The sequence below is a fragment of the Gopherus flavomarginatus genome, chromosome 6 (assembly GCF_025201925.1).
Source record: "Gopherus flavomarginatus isolate rGopFla2 chromosome 6, rGopFla2.mat.asm, whole genome shotgun sequence".
Classification (NCBI taxonomy): Eukaryota; Metazoa; Chordata; order Testudines; family Testudinidae; genus Gopherus; species Gopherus flavomarginatus.
The window spans coordinates 104,273,467-104,293,736 of record NC_066622.1 but is presented as its reverse complement, the minus strand read 5'-3'; the positions used below and the strand labels follow the sequence as shown (position 1 = coordinate 104,293,736).

The 20,270-nt window shown below is 40.3% G+C and overlaps 1 protein-coding gene across 6 annotated transcripts in view; it reads left to right on the top strand.

The window, feature by feature from the left end:
* SGMS1 (sphingomyelin synthase 1) overlaps window positions 1-20,270 on the top strand; it is a 213,205-nt gene that overhangs the window by 86,734 nt on the left and 106,201 nt on the right. Inside the window, exon 1 of one of the 6 annotated variants that reach the window (XM_050959562.1) lies at window positions 12,647-12,710. The exons of 4 other annotated variants lie outside the window; for them this stretch is intronic. The gene's annotated coding sequence lies outside the window, so the exon portion shown is untranslated. Of the gene's footprint in view, window positions 1-12,646; window positions 12,711-13,627; window positions 13,673-20,270 lie in introns of those variants that run through there. One more of the 6 variants, XM_050959561.1, reaches the window with a different exon arrangement.

Here is a 20,270-nt window from a genome sequence, read left to right as displayed (position 1 = left end):
GGGAACTGTTCCTAAAGATGCATGCATCGTGCACCTTTCCAGGCCATCCTGAGTAAATGTCAGTGAAACGCCCACGGTGATCCACAAGCGCTTGCAGAACCACGGCAAAACACCCCTTGCGATTAACGTACTCTGATGCCAGATGGGGTGGTGACAGAATAGGAATATGCGTCCCATCTATTGCCCCTCCACAGTTAGGGAAACCCATTTCTGCAAAGCCATCCACAATGTCCTGCACGTTCCCAAGAGTCACAGTTTTTCTTAGCAGGGTGCGATTAATGGCTGTGCAAACTTGCATCAGCACCATTCCAACGGTAGACTTTCCCACTCCAAACTGGTTCGCCACCGATCGGAAGCTGTCTGGAGTTGCCAGCTTCCAGATTGCAATAGCCACCCGCTTCTCCACTGGCAGGGCAGCTCTCAATCTTGTGTCCCTGCGCCGCAGGGTAGGGGCAAGCTCAGCACACAGTGACATGAAAGTGGCTTTTCTCATCCGAAAGTTCTGCAGCCACTACTCGTCATCCCAGGATTGCAGGACGATGTGATCCCACCACTGAGTGCTGGTTTCCTGAGCCCAAAGGCGCCGTTCCACCGTCTGTTACTGCCACAAGCAATTTAGTGTCTTCAGCGTCAGGCGATTCAATATCATCGTCTGACTCCTCACTGTCACTGTCACTTTGCAGCTGAAGGAATAGCTCCACTGCCATGCGTGATGTGCTGGCAACATTTATCAGCAAGGTCCTCAGCAGCTCAGGCTCCATTTATAACAAAAATCGCAGAAGTAGCGCTGCAGAATCACAATGCCACCAAACTGCTCGGAATGTGTAGCAAAGCACCACGGGGCGTTGGAACAGGAAGCGGAAAGACCCGCACACTTCCTTCCCCTTCCCACAAGCCACAGCGCCAAAATGGGACGAGGTGCTCTGTGGGATAGCTGCCCACAATGCACCACTCCCAACAGCGCTGCAAGTGCTGTAAATGTGGCCACACTGCAGCGCTGGTAGCTGTCAGTGTGGCCACACTGCAGCGCTGGCCCTACACAGCTGTACGAACACAGCTGTAACTACCAGCGCTGCAAAACTGTAAGTGGAGCCATACCCCTAGACTTAAAAGCTGTGAGTCTAATGGACTAACTGTTCTATTTTGCCAAAGTAGACCCCGCATATTAGAAGTTGTATTGCTTTCATGACAGCTCTTCTACTCTATTAGTCGGTTGCACACTCTGTGAACCTGCAAAATGTAACAGCTAGGCTTTTCTTCGGCAAAACAAAATTTAAACATCTTTTACAATTAATTTATTTGATGATAGTTTGAATGCAAATTTATGACCAATAGTGGAAACATTTCTAAATTTCAAAAGCTGTAGATAATTGTGATTTTAAGCTACTTTGCTTACAGAGTTAACATAAAATCAATCTCCTTTTCTCACGTTCTTCTTCCTAGGAAAAGAAATATGTGAATTTTAAGAGGATTTGTTTAACTTTCATAGGAACTGATGCCTGTTATGAATTTTTACTTTATTGAAAATTTGTTCATCTTTGAAATTGATAAGCATTTTAATGTTTTAAGTTGACTCTTGATATTGTGGGTTCTTATTTTACTTCATTCATCTATTTTAATGGGATTTGGACCCTAACCAGTCTTGTAGTGGTACCTTAACAGTACCACATGTAGCCTTCAAGCTATGAAGGTGCAGGGCTACATTTTGACATCATAGGTTATGTCTGTTGTTGTTGCAGTACAGACGAAAATGAACAAACCTATTTAAGTGTTGATTTTGATTTTAAAACCTTTCTCAACTAGTTCCTTTGAAAGTTTTGTTCCCCTCATTTTGTGACTATAGCTGTTCGAGGAATTGAAAGAACCATCACTGCGGCACAATAGTAAATGTCTTAAAACATTAGGCTTCAGTGTTGGAATTGAGGATTTGCAAACTAGGTTTTACCTTTGAGAATGTATTATCTTTTGGGTGGAATAAAATGGCTATTTTAGGAAGATGGTCTTGTGACAAGATTCAATGACAGGAGACTTGGACTGAAATCCTGTCACAAGTGACAAAACCCCATTGACTGTGGTGGGTCCAGGATCTCGCATGTTGTTTATACGTGCTGTGTAGCAGACATTTTGTGTCATCTTAAATCAGTCATTTTGAGCCCAATCATACAGCCCTTACTTATGTGAGTAATCCTATTTAGTTCAGTTGGGCTATTCCTAGGATTGAGCCCTATTTTCCTATGCCTGGTGGGTTGCACAGGGATAATATCACCTACCTTAGAGGATTGCTGTAAAATTAAATTCATTAATGGTTCTGAAGTCTTTTAATCTCATTTGGAAAATACATAATACCAAGGTTCTATGCATTGTCAAATGTTGGGTGCTTGTGAAAAGAAAATTTACTTTTGGCAGATGCTCTATCAAAAGATTTCAGAGTAGCAGCTGTAAAAAGTATCCATAAAAGAACAGGAGTGCTTGTGTCACCCTAGAGACTAACAAATTTATTTTGTGCATAAGCTTTCATCTTAACTCTGGCTTGAATAGAGACTGGGAATGGGTGAGTCACTACACTACTTGAATCTATTTCCTGATGATAACTATCCTTACACCTCTGGTCAACTGTCTGTAACTGACCATCTTGATTATCACTACAAAAGTTTTTTTTCCTGCTGAGAACAGGTCATCTTAATTAATTAGCCTCTTAGAGCTGGTAAGGTGTGTGTGTGTGTGTGTTTGCGCGCGACAGTGATGAGCTGTTAAAATCTTAACAACCGGTTCCCTATAAAAAGTTCTGATTTAAGGAATGTGCCACGGTATGTATTTTTTGTATCAATAGGATTACCATACGTCCGTATTTTCCTGGGAGGAATTAGCAATGGCTGCGACAACTAGTTGCTATACAAAAAATGGACTCTTGGGAATCAGGATGCCTGAGTTCTGTTCCTTAGTGTGATTGCTCTTAGATATGGCACATTGATTCTGTAGTGCAAGGTGGTTAAGTGGATTAGACTTGGGTCTGCCATTATAGATATGTGGGTTCTATTCTCAGCCAGAAATGACCTTGTGCAACTTCGCAGTTACCTCATTTGTAAAATAGGGGAAATACTTGCCTGCCTTTAAGGTTTAGGTATAAGCCTTACACAATATTGACTCTTCTTGGTTACTGTGGCTGATTATTTTTGATTTACGTTGGATAGGGACATTGTGTTTGAGTGATTTGACATGATTACGTGTGAGGGTGATTATGTAATTTTATGGCATACCTTTTGGTTTTCTGGATTTTGGGAGTCAAAGCGAGGTGGTGTTTGCCTTTAGCAACCTTAGCTGTTAACTGTATTTATAAGTCTGATTTAGAACAAACGGACGTACACTAATATAGTGGAAGATGTTACAACATTTCTGTGTGATGGTATCTATATATTTTTGTAGATACACAGAAAGTAGAAAATTACCTTTGTTTTTCTTTATGCTCAGAACAAGCATTTAATCCAAAGCACTGACATTAATATAATAGAACAAAATTACCTTCTCTTTGATTTTTATTTATACACTGTCTCGCATGATAATATGAGCTTAGTGTTCTTGTGTTTACATCAGAAGTACTACGTGGTTAAACAGAAATAATAGACTACATTGTGACAATGGAAGGTGATGAAAAGGTTCCTTTATATTGGTCCAGGAAAAAGGCAGGTCTGTTGCCTTGATATTCACATTCATAAAGCATACGGAGTGCAACATCACAATATATTATGTTGAATTTTTACTGTGTTGAAGATTTTTTGGGTGTAGCTTAACTAGAAGTTTTGGATCTGAGGCCAGCCCCATAAAATTTGTCAAAGTAGCCTATTTGCCTGTAACCTTTCCAGGAGAAATTGAGGGTGTTGGGTTTCATTTCATTAGTTGCTGTGCTTAAAAAACAAACAAACAAACAAATAAAAACCCTTCTCTTCACTTCGCTCAGTCCAGAAGTGAAGACATTTTTTTACCATAAATAAAAGCGTAAATAGATATCTGAAAGTATATTTTATTAACAACTGACATTTCTGAGCTTTTAAGCAGGTGGCAGCTATTGTGCTGAGAAAGTGACATGTTAGTTTAAAACAAACACACACCCCACAACTCCAGACAACTTTTATTTCTTGCCATCAATGTGTTCCGAGCAAAAACCTGTTTAAGCCACAAGTGGAAAAAAAACTGCACGTGTCGGCTGTTGTAATAGTGAATGTGGCTGGCTCAAACGAGAGAACCAGGTATCTTTAGCCTGTATATAAAACCATGTTTCATGATCCAGTTGTTAGTTATAAAGCCAGTGAAAAGCTGCAGGTGGCAGTAGAAATTTTGTTAAAAGGATGAAGAAAGTTACACTGCAAAGATGGTTCTGAAGAAAGTAAAGCTGTAGGCAACTGTCCAGTGTGTGAACATTTTTCAGTTTTATTTTTCAGAAGTTTTTTTTATCCATGCAGACATTCAAATACAGCAACAAAGAAAGCAGAACAGCAATATGTATTTAACAGTATCACAGTACAAAATATTCATAGATAAATATTACTGAAGATTATATGATAAGTAATCCCCTGTTTCCCTCTCTCTCCTCCTGCCATGAAGCATCAGAAGTCCAATCTATCTGAAGTCAGTTTGTAATGCTGCTGTCATGAAGGACCAGGTCAGGTGTCTTCATAGTTGGATTTTGTGCCCCTATATGTTGTCAATTTTTCCATGAGGATAGTGTTGGTTAGCTCAGTCAGTCAAAGGGTGTGGGGGAAGTAGCAGACTTCCATTTTTGGAAAATGACACTGTGGCCACTATAAATGCTGCAACAATCTATTTTCTGGCATTACTCAAACAAGGCGGACCTTCTAGAATATGTGAAACACGGAGGCTTGACTTAGTGGGGAGCCCTACCCTGGTTGCTTTAGCATTTTGTAATATCTTACCAAAATAGTTTACTGCAGTTGATAGTGGTGGAATCGAAGAGGAAGGATTTTTGAGAGTGAGAAGAATATCATCTGTCTGTAGACTAATCTTGTAGTCTTTATTGCGATGGTAATTCTTTCTGTCTGATTTATGCTGCTAGTGGATCCAATGGCTATATCAAATAGTAGAGGCAATGGAGGGCACCCCCCAGTACATTCCTTGATGTAACTGAAAAGTGGAGAAGAAAACACTATCAGTCAAAACAAAGGCACGGGTGATTTGTAAATAATATCAATTCAGGTCAGATATTTAGGTCCAAATCCTAATTTTCTCAGGTTTGCTTAGAGGTATGGCCCTTCCATTTGATCAAAGATAGTTTCAGCATCTAATTTTAGGAAAGCAGGTGGAGCCCCAGTTGTTTGCAAGTCACGAATTAAGTAGAACATGTTCCGAGTATTGTCTAACCCTAGTATGTGGCAAATAAAACCCTCCTGGTCTGCATGAATGATTGATGGAGCAATGTTGTTTAAGTGTGAAATGAGAATCTTCGTCAGAATTTTATAATGTGTTCCACAGAGAAATTGGGTGCAATTTCCACAATGAAGACTGACCTTGTCTTTTTTAAAATTAGGGTAATCATCACTTTCCTCATGTCCTATGATATTATTTCTTTTGTAAATATTTCATTAAACTTCTAACAGTATCAGTACTGACTGGTTGACAAATGTCTGATAAAATTCTGCTGAAAAGCCATCACATCCAGGCTCTTGGCTCAAATTGAGCAAATCAATTGCTTGCTTCACTTGTAGTGGATAGATAGCGACAATGTATTTATAAATTGTCAAATAGGTTGGAATTTAATTCACTGTGAAATATGTCAAGGAATTCATAAGTCTTCAAATTATGTATTTATTTTATCAGGTTCTAGTACAGAAAGACTGTTCTGTAGCAAAGGGCATATAGTGTTATTAGAGGGAGCCATTTTAATTTTCCTTACTAGGAGTTTGCCCTAATTCATAATGCTTCTGTTTAATTTTATTAAGCATGAATTGAGTCTTGGTGGACCATACATCCGTTGTATTTGTATGTTGAGGTAATGAGCGAGTGCAACATGTAATTATTTTGCAACCTCCTCTGCTTTTCTTCCTTCCTTCTGTCCTTCCAGATGCAAATATTAAGGTAGTCTTCAGTGTTCCCAATAAAATTATAGTAGAGGAAATGGCATTTGTATTTCCTGCAATAAGTTGGTAATGGATGTTTCAATCATCTGAAGAAATGTAGGGTCTCTGAGTAGAAGTGTGTTTAACTTCCATCTCGAGGCTCTTGTAGTACTATGACAAGCATCTATATGAAGAAAAACTGGACCATGATTAGAGATAATGATACTACCTGGATGATCACAATGGTCCCTTCTGACCTTAAAGTCTATGAGTCTACCAACTTCTGCCCCAAGACATGCAGGAAGTAGAACTGTAGATATGAAAAATTTTATCTGGAATAGAAAGCATGAACCATGGAGAATATGTGTAGTCATGCTTTGTAGGTTATCCTTCAGTTGGGATAATGAGTGGTTTGCGAAGGGCTGAGCTTTTTCCCTATAACACTGAGATTTGTCTATGATCTCATCCATGACCGTGTTCCAGTGTCCTCCTAGTACCACTGAGACATCAGCTCTGTCAGAAACAATGCCATATGTTATATGCAGTGTTGTTGTAGGCGAGTGAGTGCCAGGATATTAGAGGCACAAGGTAGTGAGGTAATAACTTTTATTGGACCAACCTCTATTGTGAGAGAGACAAGCTTTTGTTCCTCAAGTCAGCTCTATGTAAGCTTGAAAGTTTCTCTCATCAACAGAAGTTGGTCCAATAAAAGATACTGCCTTACCCACCTTGTCTCTCTGGAAGGGTGCCTGGGCTACCTGACTTTCCTAATCACAGTTCCTTTTTTCAGGACTTATACTTGGCAATTTCTTTTCCCTTATGAGAGGATCATGCTGTTACCAGAGTGGGATCTGGTCTCAATTTCTATAGTGCTTGCCAAGCATCTGATTTGATATTTTAAGTATTTCACTGAGTCTGTCATCTTCATTATGAAAATCGCAGAATATTTGTGGCTGTATTTAATAATCCCCTGGGAGCCTGTATGATGCCATTAAATGTTGCTCTCTTCTTGCTTAAACTTGCAGAGAAGTCTGGATACAAAGAAAATTTTAAATCCTGATACTTAAGAATTCCCTTTTGCCTAACACATCAGTTTAACTTTGTCATTAAATCTTAGCAATTTACAGATGATAAGTCTGGGGTTGTTGTTGTTCTCTCCTCCTGGCCCCTGTCACTTGAGCCCTTTCAGTTTCCAGGGAAGGCAAACCGGGTTCCAAATCCAGTACCTCAAATAATGTATTCTGGGGAAAGTTAATCATGTTTTTGCCTTCCACTCCTTCCAGGATGCCCTCAGGAACTGCAATTTATTCCTGCGTCATCTGTTTTCAAGATCTTCCTGTTTCTTTTCAAGACTGGTTAGTCTTTGCCTTAAGGAAGCATTCTGTTTTAACCTCCTTCAGTTGTGTGGCAGGTTTTTGTAGTTTGTTATCTAAATAGGTCAATGGAGCTTTGACTTCTCCCACATTTTTAGAGAGCTCATATATATCTTGAGATAAAAGATAAAAATTTGATAGTTAGAAAGTCCTTCATAGGTGCAAAGTCCTATGAGAGAGACTGTTGGATTTCCTTGGCCGTACCTTTCTTTGAATACTCAGGCTTGGGGCGTTGGGCATTTCTGTTTTCCCAGCAGGATCCATAACAACACTACAAAAGAGGATCTCCTCCTCTAATTAGTAAATTTCTGACAAAGTTATGTCTTAGATATGTGGGAGCCACATGCGGGTGGAGGAGACCAGGAGTCAGGCAGCCATCTTCTCTCTTGGTAATATGACCCTCGATGTGTCACATTTTGAGAGCCCTAGAATGTTGCTTCTAACCATTTCCCATGTTTTAGCAGTTATAATGTTGTATCTCTAGGCCTCATGTACATAAAAAAATTGGTATTATAGTTGAACTGTTTCTTTTCCTGTTGTCTATTCATGTTGCTTCCCCAGTGCTGCCCAGGCACGACTCTTAGACATATAGGCTCAAGGTGCAAGAGTGTAGCATGGAATGGAAATAAAGCTTGGTTATTCTTCATGGTAGTTCAGAGCAAAGCTAGTAAGCTGATATAGGAGTGTGGTTTCTGTATTTTTAAATTGTGTATCCCTGAGTAGTACAAGGAGTTTGTGGATTTTGGAAGGTGATGTCACACTTCATGGACCTGAAATTTCAATGAAAAATGGGAAATAGTTTGACCTCTTTCCCTCATCCCCCATTTTTCAATTAGCTCTAGTATGGGGGGGAAAGAAAGGATGTTTTATATGTCACAAAGTGGTTAGCTCCTGCAATTGATATAAAATTGTTTGAAAACTCCATCTTAAGACTGCTGCACTGGATATGGCTAACTCTGGAGAGATCTGGACAGGAAAGGCCTTATAGAGCATTTTCAGCAGTACCTCAAAGAACTAAAGACTAAGAATATAGGTTTTTTTTTTTGTTTTTGTTTTTTTTGTTTAATTCTACAGAGGTGATGTGACAGAATATGTTAGTAAGGATTTAAAATGTACATACGTATGCTTTCTTTGGCTATGCCTCAAGGAGAATTAAGATTTGAAGTGAATGAATATATTCTATTTGTTCTCAAGGTTGCTCCTGCTATCGGGCACTTTGTGTTGCTGGAAATGGAACTGAAAGTGCCAGGTCAAGGATAATTGTTGCTGAGTTACTGGAGTATGATCTGTGATTATACAAAAATAAAGGTGAAATTCACCCATGTGGAAATCTCTATGCACCACTGAATCCCTTTAAGGGAGTGAAGTGGACTGATGGGGTAGCTATGTTGGGGGTCTTTGCACTCTCCGTTTTGACACTGTTTTGACGCAGAATTTAATTTTGAGTTAAACCTTATAGGTCTTCTGTTTCCTAATAAATTTGTGCAAGTGGCATGAGCTTTGGAAAGTCTGAAGAGAAGGGCACCATATTTTCTTATGCAGCTTTAGACTTCAACTTTCCTCTGGGTTTTATCAGAGTTGGTTTATGAAATGTTCGGAAAATCTCATTTATGCATTGGCTTTTATCTATAAGGAGAGATTTATAGTCCAAGACATTTTAAAAGGGATGTGCTCATTTCAAAACCATGTTTCAAACACTATCTAATGTTTGGGGAAGTATGCTACGAGATCCAAACTTCAATGTTTGGTTCCATCTTTAAGAATCAGTTTTTAAAATCTTATCATTATCTCAGGATAAACCATTTGCTTTTAATAACCCCCAGCGTGTACATGATGCAAAGTAAATACGGAGTTTCAAGATTAGTGTTGCAAGCCTGCATATCCCTTACAGTTGTAGTATAACTAGGGTTAGTGGCTTTCAGTTTTTGCCCAGTAAAAATAAATTAATGGCATTTGTTACAATGTATAGTTTAGTGATTTTTTTCCCTTCAGTTTTGCACTTAACATTGTTTGAAACATGAGCCTATCTGGTCCATCAATTTCCTAGTGGGATAATGTCTGTGTTATATAAACTTAACAGCGCATTTGGCATTAAATGACTGGCTGACAGAATGGAGAAACTGAGAATTGAGTGGTCGTGGAAATGGAACTACCCTCATTTCTCTAGGTCAGAATTTGATTCAATGGATGGCTACCAAAGGAGGTGCTTACACTGTTGCTATCTATGCTGTTCTGGTACAAGAACCAAACAGTCTATTTCATTGTCAAATCCTTTCAGTCTGACACCATTCATGAGCACTAAAATTATCTTTTTAACAAAACACCAATGTTAATGCATTATATAAAAAAACACTTTGGTACTGATGTTCTTTGTGGCATTTCTGAATAAACTGGCTTGAGCATAATTATGGTAATGAACTTGATTTCCATTTCAAGCCCAGGAAGCAAGTGTGTACTGTTGCTATTTTTTGTATTCAGTTGGTTCTACTTTCTGTTTTAATTTTGATATGATATAGTATTTTATACTTTATTGTTGCCAAGAGAAAATGGGCTTGCTGTTGGGTGTTGTGTGGGTTAAAAGTGGGAGGAATCCAAAATCCTGAAGTTCCAGTTGTATCATTCATCCTCTTGACATGTTCCAAGACTCTGAAAGGGTTTACTGTAATGGTTTCACATTGACAGCTCCCTGCATTAGGGAGTAGTTGGCATTTGCATGCGAGTTTTTGGGCTGTTACTATGCCTCTTTTTGTTGTTTTTTATAGCAAGCAACAGAAATTGAATTTGTTGTGGAGGACACAGTCCCTTTCACAAATAAACCAGTTTTTCTGATGATAGGCAAGGTTTCTAAAGATAAAACTTAGTTCAGTGTACTCCTGTCAGTAAATAAGAGCCCATTTTGGGGAAAGCAAGATCACCTAAGTGCGGAAGCCAAGAAAAGTGGCTTCAAGAGGGCAGATGTAAAGCCCACTTCTATCAGGCTCCCATCCCATGCTTATGCACTCCATTAAAATCCAGCTCTACAGATATTCAATTACCTTCCCTAAAAGCATGAAACAATATTTAGGCAAGAAAAGTGGAGCCCGTAATAGGAGGAAGATGGCCTTTATCTGAGGGACTAGTGAAGTAAATGGCACAAAAGGCTGCTAATGCTGAAAAGGAAAAGTGTGTCGTGAACAAAAATTCACAGTTGCTAATGGGGCATAAGGGCCAACGAACAGACATACTCACTAAGTTAGCTAATGAAAAATGTACCAGCAAAAGAAAAAGCGAGTCCTTTGGACATAGACGCTGATAACTGTATTTGGCAAATAAAACCAAGTATGGGTGGGGGAAATAAAGGGAAAGGAGAGAACGTATGGTACGAAAATTGAGACTCATAAAAGATGGAATGGTAAAAGGGTGGATCAGGAAACCTCAAGAGAAGGGGTTCACTGTGTAGAGTGTAGAAAAAGATCTGTTGAAGCTGCATTTCAGGAATGAGGTCTCAGTAATAAGGCACACTTTCCATTTTCCTCAGCTAGTGTTGGCAGCCTCCTAGGGATATTATTGCCAGATTACACTAATTACAAAACATGAAGATGCAGTGATGAGGAAAGAGAAGAAATAAAAGGATAAATATAAGGCCACAAATTTATTAGGACCTATGTTCTCTGGTATTATGGCTAAAGCAGGATCTGAGTGAATAAATAAGTAAAGAGTTTAGAAAGAGACATAAGGATTTGACCTTCTACAATAAAGTTTTATTCTCAGTGAAGAAAGTAAAAAGATCCTCCACTTTTGCGCCGAGACAAGAAACTCAGGGAAAACAATCTGAAGATCAGATGGAGCTGAATTTCTGGCGAATAGTAATGCCTACTATTGTATAAAAAGAGAAGCACTGTATAAAAAGAGAACAAACGTGATTAAGGAAATACAGTCCCAGTAGGTTCTGAAGAGTAAGTCAAAGAGAAGGGACTAAAAAAGCCAAAATTAATTTGGACTGTCAGAATAGGAGGAGAAGAGCTGAGTTAAGACATTTCTAAGTTGAAAATTAAAGGTTTTTATTTGGAAAATATTCCTCCAAGAAATGAGATTAACAAAATGAGGTTAAGGGTGGCTATAATATGCATTGGTTGTAGGAGCCATAAGTGAGTTTTTTCTCTCCTTTTATAAATTGAAAAGATTTCTAAAATTAAAAAGCTATATATTGATTTTGGGGAGAATATTAAGATATAACTGTAAATGTAAGTATTTGGGTCCAATTGGGGGCAGGATTGAGGCCATATAAGCAGATGTAGGAAATAAGACCCACATAACTTCTGCAAATCTCTTCTCAGCAGCCCATTAATAATAATAATTCACTGCTTCTGGCCTCAGTAACAGCAGGATTTAGATTTCGTTGGCGAGTACAAGGAGAAAGGGCATACATCTATGGCCAAGCAGAGGCAGCAAGTACTAATAAAATTGAATGACAGTTCAAAAAACAGGTGCCACTTACTTCATTCTATCTTGCCAAGTCTGGGTTTGACCTACCTCTACAGTGATGTCATGCAACAAATATCAGTGTATATCTATAAACTATGGTAATTTGTGCAATGAGAACTAACACATTTCCCCGATGCTGTTTTATTTTTGTATTATGAAGACCTTTCTTGGATACGTCTTAAACGTTGCACTGAATGGGAAAAATACCTGTATGTTGATACTTGCATTAAAGTGTTGTAAGTTGTTGGCCTAGTTAAAGATCAGTTAACACTGGTTATTTATACAACTTCTCAGTAGATTGGAAATGCAAAAGATTGTTAGTCATAAATAACAAGAGCTTTTCAGTCAATTACTGTAGAGGTAATTAGTTTGACTGCTGTGCAAAAAGCCATAGGTGTACCTAGGAATGTTCTCAGAATGCTTGCCTATCTTGGAGGGCTGAAGCTATTGTGTACCTGAATTTAACTGCTTGAACTAGTTTACTGCTTACAGCCTGTGGTAAATGCAGGAATATAAAATGGAAGTTCTTATTCTCATCTCCTGGTCTTTCTCTCTCTCCAGATACTTTCAGACATGTTTACAGAAGTGCTTTATTTCTTCATTATATTTCTTCATATATATATAAAGTGACCTTTTTAAAAGGTACTTGCTCTGGAAGAAATCTGTCTTAATCAGTCAAATTGTTTAAAGGAGAACATGAAAGATAATTTTATCTTTTGTTTTATGTTTTCTCTTAGAGAGCGAGCGAGAGAGAGAGAGGTCTGAAAAACGATAGATTAATCTGGGAAGGTGAATGATGCTAAAAGTAAATAACCTTTCTCTTTTCCATTTTTTGTTTCAAGTGTGCTGCTCAACAAAGAATATACTTGTATGAAAATTGTCATTGGAGCATTTAACAAATGTTGACAAAATACTTTTAATCAAGTGAATTAAAAAAAATAGTATTATGGGGTAGCTCAATTAAAATTGAGTTTTTAGAGGTGAGAAGCTAGTTACGCCAAAGACTAGGGACCTGAAAACTTAGACACATTGCTATACAGTGTTGAATCCATTATGAGAAGTGCTGTGATTTAAAGTCTAGAGAGTCTGCCTTTACTGAACACTTGTTCTTTGTCTTGACTTATTTGAGATGAAATCCATTTAATTTGGCAATGTGGGTTTAATACACACTTGTGTGTGAAGGTAATACAATTATATAGTGGCACGTCCCTGAAACTTCTAGGGGAAGGAGCTCCATGTGCTGCTCCTGCCACAAGCACAGATTCCACAGCTCTCATTGGCCAGGAACTGCAGCCAATGGGAGTTGCGGGGGCGACACTTGCAGATGCGGGCAGCATGCAGAACCTCCTGGCTCCTCTGCCTAGTAGCTGCAGGAATATACTGGTGGGAGCCTGGGAGCTCCCCCACCCAACGTAAATTCTACCCCACATCCCAACACCCTGCCCCAGTCCTGAGCCCCTTTCCATGTCCAAACTGCTGCTGCTGCTGGGTCAGGGTTCTGCACTAGCTACAGAAGTCACGGAAAGTCACGGAATCTGTGACTTTCCATGGCCTACGTGACAGACACACAGCCTTCCTTATAGGTTCAGGTGCATAGAGGCAGACTTGCAGTCCCTATTCAGATCTTACTCTGTCAAGTGTTGATTGGCCTTGCCCCACAGTAAAGACTGAAGGGATTGCAGGATATGGATCACTGAATGATTTATTTATTTATTTTAACAGAATGCTGAGGAGCCCTAGTCATGGAGCAGGATCCCATTGTGCTAGGTAATAAGTAGTCAAAGGATACACTGCTAGTCTGTCAGAAGATACTATCTCACATTTGCATCTAAAATGTGAACTGGAAATTTGTTTTTCCTAACTGATTAGTCTTTTCTCTGATTTCAAAAGTAGAGAGCTTGCTTCTCACCATTTTGTGCACTTCAGTGTGTAATTATGATTGTGCTGAAAAGGGGATAATGGATTTTTAGTCGAAAATAGGTTGTTTTTTTTGAATGGCTCTAAACAAAGAATACAGTAGTAGGGACGTTCATTTCACTGCTTGAAAGCTTGTAAAAGGTGATCTGTATAGGAGATGGTAACATTAAATAGATTCTAAGGCCAAGATTTGCCAAACACAGTGTTTAAATTTAAAATTCTAAGTCCACGTTTAGGCTCTAAAATGATTGGCCTTGTTTTCAAAAGTTACCAGCTCGCATCTCTCATTTGCCTCCCAAACTTGCCTGAGGTTTCTAAGGGTATGGCTACATTTGGAATTTCAAAGCGCTGCCCTGGCAGCGCTGCGGGAGCGCTGCCACGGCAGCGCTTTGAAGTGTGAGTGTAGTCAGAGCGGCAGCGCTGGGAGAGAGGTCTCCCAGCGCTGCATGTAAACCACATCCCTTACGGGTGTAGCGTGCAGCGCTGGGAGCCGCGCTCCCAGCGCTGCTGCCCTGATTACACTGATGCTTTACAGCGCTGTATCTTGCAGCGCTCGGGGGGGTGTTTTTTCACACCCCAGTTGCAGTGCTGTAAAGTGTGAGTGTAGCCAAGGCCTTATAAGAGAAAATAAGTGAATGAGAGAACAGAAGCAAGTATTTGTCTGTGGGAAATCTAAATTGTGCTCCATACTTGTTTGTCTTTAATCTTTTCAGGTGTTGAATAATTTTGACACTGCATTTTTTGTGGACTATCATTGCATGGTTTCTGTAATCAAAGTAGTAGAAAATAACCTTTTTAAATAATGTCTTGGGGAAATCCTACTGAGTATTTTCCTCTGCAGCCTGGGACATGGATCATTTGGTAGGATCATCTGGGTATATTTTACTTAAATCAATTCCCAATCATTGCAAGGGTCTAGGGCATCAATCCTTCCTGTTCTCTACCTGTGGCACACAATAGTTTGGTCTCTTGAAATCTGTAATAATTTGGTCTATTTCTTGTTGGGTTTGGTGTAGGGGACGGTTCGTAGCTTGTGAAATGCAGCTATCTGTGCAATGGTTTTTCAATTTTTGGTTTGCAGCGGCTCACATGAGCACAAATACAATACATCTTGACTCCATTAGCCTAGTATAGAACATCTGTAGTGACTTTTTGAAAAACGTTCACACATTATGTAAATGCAAGACATGACTTGCGTTCTATATGTTGCCTCCTGGGAGGAGCTGAGCACACTCTGCTTGCACTGATATTCTGATGAATGAAATTATAAGGTGTTGACCAACTTGAAAGATTATTGGTTAGCTAAACACTAGGGGCTCGTCTCCACTAGATAGAAAGGATTGACCCTACTCTGTCATTCAGGGATGTGAAAAATTCAAGACTAAACGTTTACCACTTGCCACTTATCAACTAGGCAGGTAACCCTGTCAAAGAAGGAAATTGGGTTGATTTGTTCTTGACAAATCCATGCTGGCTATTACTTACAATCTTTTATCCTCCAGGTGCATGCAAACTGATCGTTGAATCATTTTTAGATATCCAAATTAGGCTGACTGGTTGATAATTCCCCAGGTCCTCTTTATTCCCCTTTTTTACTCTTCTGGGACCTCACCCATCCTCCATAAGTTCTGAAAGATAATTGTTGATGGGTCAGAGATTGCTTTACCTAGTTCCTTGAGTACTGTAGGATGAATTTCATCAGGCCCTGCTGACCTAAGTACATCTAACTTATAGAATATTAAAGAATATTTACATAATATCTGGATCTTTCCCTGTTTTGGCTTTCATTGCTTCCTGCTTGTTAATATTACTAATGTTGAATATCTGGTCACCATTAACCATATTAGTGAAGAGTGAAACAAAGTAGGTATTAAACATCTCAGCTTTCTTGATGTCATTAGTTATTAACTCCTCCTTCCCTGCTAAGAGGACCTATCCTTTTCTTCATCTTTCTCTTCTTCCTAATATCTTTAAAGAAACTTTTCTTACTGCCTTTTATGTACCTTGCTAGTGTAACTAATTTTGTGCCTTAGCCTGTCTGATTTTGTTCCTATAGCTTCTGTGGTTCTTTTGTACTCTTGCTTAGCAATCTGTCCATGTTTCCACTTTTTGTAGGATTCTTTTTTTGATTATGTCATTAAAGAGCTCCTGATAGAGCCATATATTAGCATCTTATTATTCTCCTTTCATTCCTTTGCCTCAGGATAGTTAGCTGTTGTGCCTTTAATATAGGCTAACCATATTTTCCAAAAGGGAAAATGTGACATTACACTGGGCCAGCCTGGACCCCCCACTCCCTGATACCTGCCCAGGGCCAGTCCACGGTTCCCCTCTCCCTCCTGCACACAGGATGAGCCTGAGCCCCTGTGCCAGGGCTGGCCTAAAGCCCTCCTCTCCCCACCCTGCGCAGGGTCAGCCCGAGGCCAACTGAGCCCTCCCCCTAGTCACATCCCACTTTTTTGGCGAAACTGTGCATTTGTCCAGTTTGCTGTTGCCAACTGATGATCAGCTGGCAAGAACAAACTGGACAAATGCACAGTTTTGCCCAAAAAGTTGGAACGACCGGGACAGGGCTTAAAAAAGAGACTATCCTGGCCAACACGGGACATGTGGTCATCCTACTTTAATGTTGCCTCCTTGAGAAACTGCCAGCTCTCCTGACTCTTTTTCCCTTAGTTTTTTCCATGACACCTTACCTACCGGTTTTGGGAGTTTGTTAAAATCTACTTTTTTGAAGTTCACTGTCCTGATTCTGCTGCTCTCATTCCTTCCTTTCCTTAGAATTGTGAAATCTATCATTTCATCATCACTTTCAGCCAAATTGCCTTCCACCTTCAGATTTTCTACCAGTTAGAATCATAGAATCATGGACTTTAAGGTCAGAAGGGACCATTATGATCATCTAGTCTGACCTCCTACACAATGCAGGCCACAGAATCTAACCCACCCACTCCTGTATTAAACCTGTGTCTGAGCCATTGAAGTCCTCAAATCATGGTTTAAAGACTTAAAGGTGCAGAGAACCTTCCAGCAAGTGGCCCGTGCCCTGTGCTGCAAAGTAAGGCAAAAAAGCCCCAAGGCTTCTGCCAATCTGCCCTGGAGGAAAATTCCTTCCTGACCTCAAATATGGCAATCAGCTAAACCCTGAGCATGTGGGCAAGACTCACCAGCCAGACACCCAGGAAAGAATTCTCTGTAGCAGTTCGGATCCCACCCCATCTAACATCCCATCACAAGCCATTGGGCATATTTACCGCTAGTAGTCAAAGATGAATTAATTGCCAAAAGTAGGCTATCCCATTATACCATCCCCTCCATAAACTTATCTGGCTTCAAGACTAAGCTGGATGTGTCTTTTGCCCCCAGTACTCTCCTTGGAAGGCTGTTCCAGAACTTCACTTGTAAACCTTCATCTAATTTCAAGTCTAAACTTCCTGGTAGCCAGTTTATATTCATTTGTTCTTGAGTCCACATTGGTACTGAGCTTAAATAATTCCTCTTCCTCCCTGGTATTTATTCCTCTGATATATTTGTAGAGAGCAATCATCTCTCCCCTCAGCGTTCTTTTGGTTAGGCTAAACAAGCCAAGCTCTTTGAGTCTCCTTTCATATGACAGGTTTTCCATTCCTCCGTTCATCCTAGTAGCCCTTCTCTGAACCTGTTCCAGTTTGAATTCATCCTTCTTAAACATGGGAGACCAGAACTGCACACAGTATTCCAGATGAGGTCTCACCAGTGCCTTGTATAATGGTACTAACACCTCCTTATCTCTACTGGAAATATCTCGCCTGATGCATCCCAAGACTGCATTACCTTTCTTCAGTCATCCTGTGATCAACCAATACTCCGAGATCCTTCTCCTCCTCTGTTACTTCCAACTGATGCCTCCCCAGTTTATAACAATAGTTCTTGTTATTAATCCCTATCTGCATGACCTTGCACTTTTCACTATTACATTTCATCCTATTACTATTACTCCAGTTTACAAGGTCATCCAGATCTTCCTGTAGGATATCCCGGTACTTCTTTGTATTGGCAATACCTCCCAGCTTTGTGTCATCTGCAAACTTTATTAGCACATTCCCACTTTTTGTGCCAAGGTCAATAATAAAAAGGTTAAATAAGACTGGTCCCAAAACCGATCCCTGACAACCTCCACTAGTAACCTCCCTCCAGCCTGACAATTCACCTTTCAGTATGACCCGTTGTAGTCTCCCCTTTAAACCAGTTCCTTATCCATCTTTCAGTTTTCATATTTATCCCCATCTTTTCCAATTTAGCTAATAATTCCCCATGTGGAACCGTATCAGATGCCTTACTGAAATCGAGGTAAATTAGATCCACTGCATTTCCTTTGTCTAAAAAATCTGTTAACCTCTCAAAGATGGAGATCAGGTTGGTTTGGCACAATCTACCTTTTGTAAAACCATGTTGTATTTTTTCCCAATTACCATTGACCTTAACGTGCTTGTCTACTTTTTCCTTCAAAAATTTTCCCAAGACCTTGCATACTACAGATGTCAAACTGACAGGCCTGTAGTTGCCCGGATCACTTTTTTCCCCTTTCTTAAAGACAAGAACTATGTTAGCAATTCTTCAGTCATACAGTACAACCCCCGAGTTTACAGATTCATTAAAAATTCTTGCTAATGGTCTTGCAATTTCATGTGCCAGTTCCTTTAATATTCTTGGATGAAGATTATCTGGGTCCCCTGATTTCATCTCATTAAGCTGCTCGAGTTTGTCTTCTACCTCGGATGTGGTAATATCTACCTCCATATCCTCATTCCCATTTGTCATCCTACCTTTATCCCTAAACTCCTCATTAGCTTCATTAAAGACTGAGGCAAAGTATTGTTTAGATATTGGGCCATACCTAGATTATCTTTAACTTCCACTCCATCCTCAGTGTTTAGCGGTCCCACTTCTTTCTTTGTTTTCTTCTTATTTGTATGGCTATAGAACTTTTTTCCTGTCCGTTGGTCAGAGTCAAGTCTCCAGTGGCTATTCCCGGTTCGTTTCTCCACTTCTGGAGCAAAGAGTTATCCCCAACACATTCCAAGAACTTACTGGAAATTTTCTGTTTTGCCATATTACTTTTCCAACAGATGTCTGGGTAGTTAAAGTCCCCAATATCTAACATCTCTTGTCTTTTGGGTATTTTGTTGTTCTAGAAATGCGTCATCTACGTCCCCTATCGTGGTTTGTTGGTCTATGGTAGCTCTCTCCATGATGTTGCCCCTACTTTTTACTCCTTTTTTCTTTGCCCATAGACTCTCAATTGGTCTGCCTCCCACTTTCTTCTGAACCTGAGGAAAAAGTGCATATGTTCTTGACAGGGCTGGCTCTAGGATTTTTGCCACCCCAAGCAAAAAAAATTTTGGCCGCCCCCCCCTTTTTCTTCGTGCCCCTCTACCCCCGGCCCCACCCCAACGCTATCCCTTCTGAACCCCTTCCTCAAATCCCCAGCTCTGCCTCCTACCCCGGGCATGCCGCATTTTTCCGCCCTATTGCTTCCTGGGGGCCCCCCGTGACCTCCCACCCTAGCTCACCTCTGCTACGCCTGCTCCCCCGGGTGCGCCGGTGCTCTCAGGAGAGGGAGGGCGGAGAAGCGGCGCATTCAGGGGAGCAGGCAGAGCAGAGATGAGCTAGAGTGGTGGGGTGCAGGAAGTAACGGGGTAGAGGAACCGCTCCCCACTCCAGGTCACCTCCGCTCCACCACTGCCGCCTCCCACGAGCGCCCACCGCTCGGCTTCTTCTCCCTCCCAGCCTTGCTGCACGAAACAGCTGCTTTGCGCACGGCAAGCCTGCAAAGGAGGGGCGAGAAGCGGAGCGGTGGTGGTTGTGCTCAGGGAAGCAGGCGGAGGCAGAGCGGAGGCAAGCTGGGTCGGCGGGGGCACTTTTTCCCCATGCCTCGGAGTCGGCACCTATGATGGCCGGCACCAGAGTGCCGCCCCAAGCACCTGCTTGTTCTGCTGGTGCCTGGAGCCGGCCCTGGTTCTTGATGTATAATGGAAACGAAAAATGTGCTTGTGTATATAACAGATAGTGTCAGATAATTTTCCTATAAAGGTAAATTATAAAATCCCCTCTAAAAATAAATAAATAAAAATTCATCACAGGAGCAAAAGATCACGGTCCCAATCTTGCAAACATTTGACTTCAATGACAGTACATAAACATGCTTAAATTTATGCATATTAACTAGTATCTTACTATAGACACAGTCCAATTTTAAGTCAGAGGAATTACTTGCCTAGTAAGGTGCTTCTTGTGCAGTCTGAGTAATAGTTGCAGAATCTAGCCTAAAGCATGACATTTTTAATATTTTTAATTTTTAATTTACGTTAAAATGCTCATTTCATCAAAAATTTGAAAGAAGGAAAAACTTTAAGACAACTTTATTCACCAGATTTATGATGAGTCATCAGTATACAAAAGCAAACTG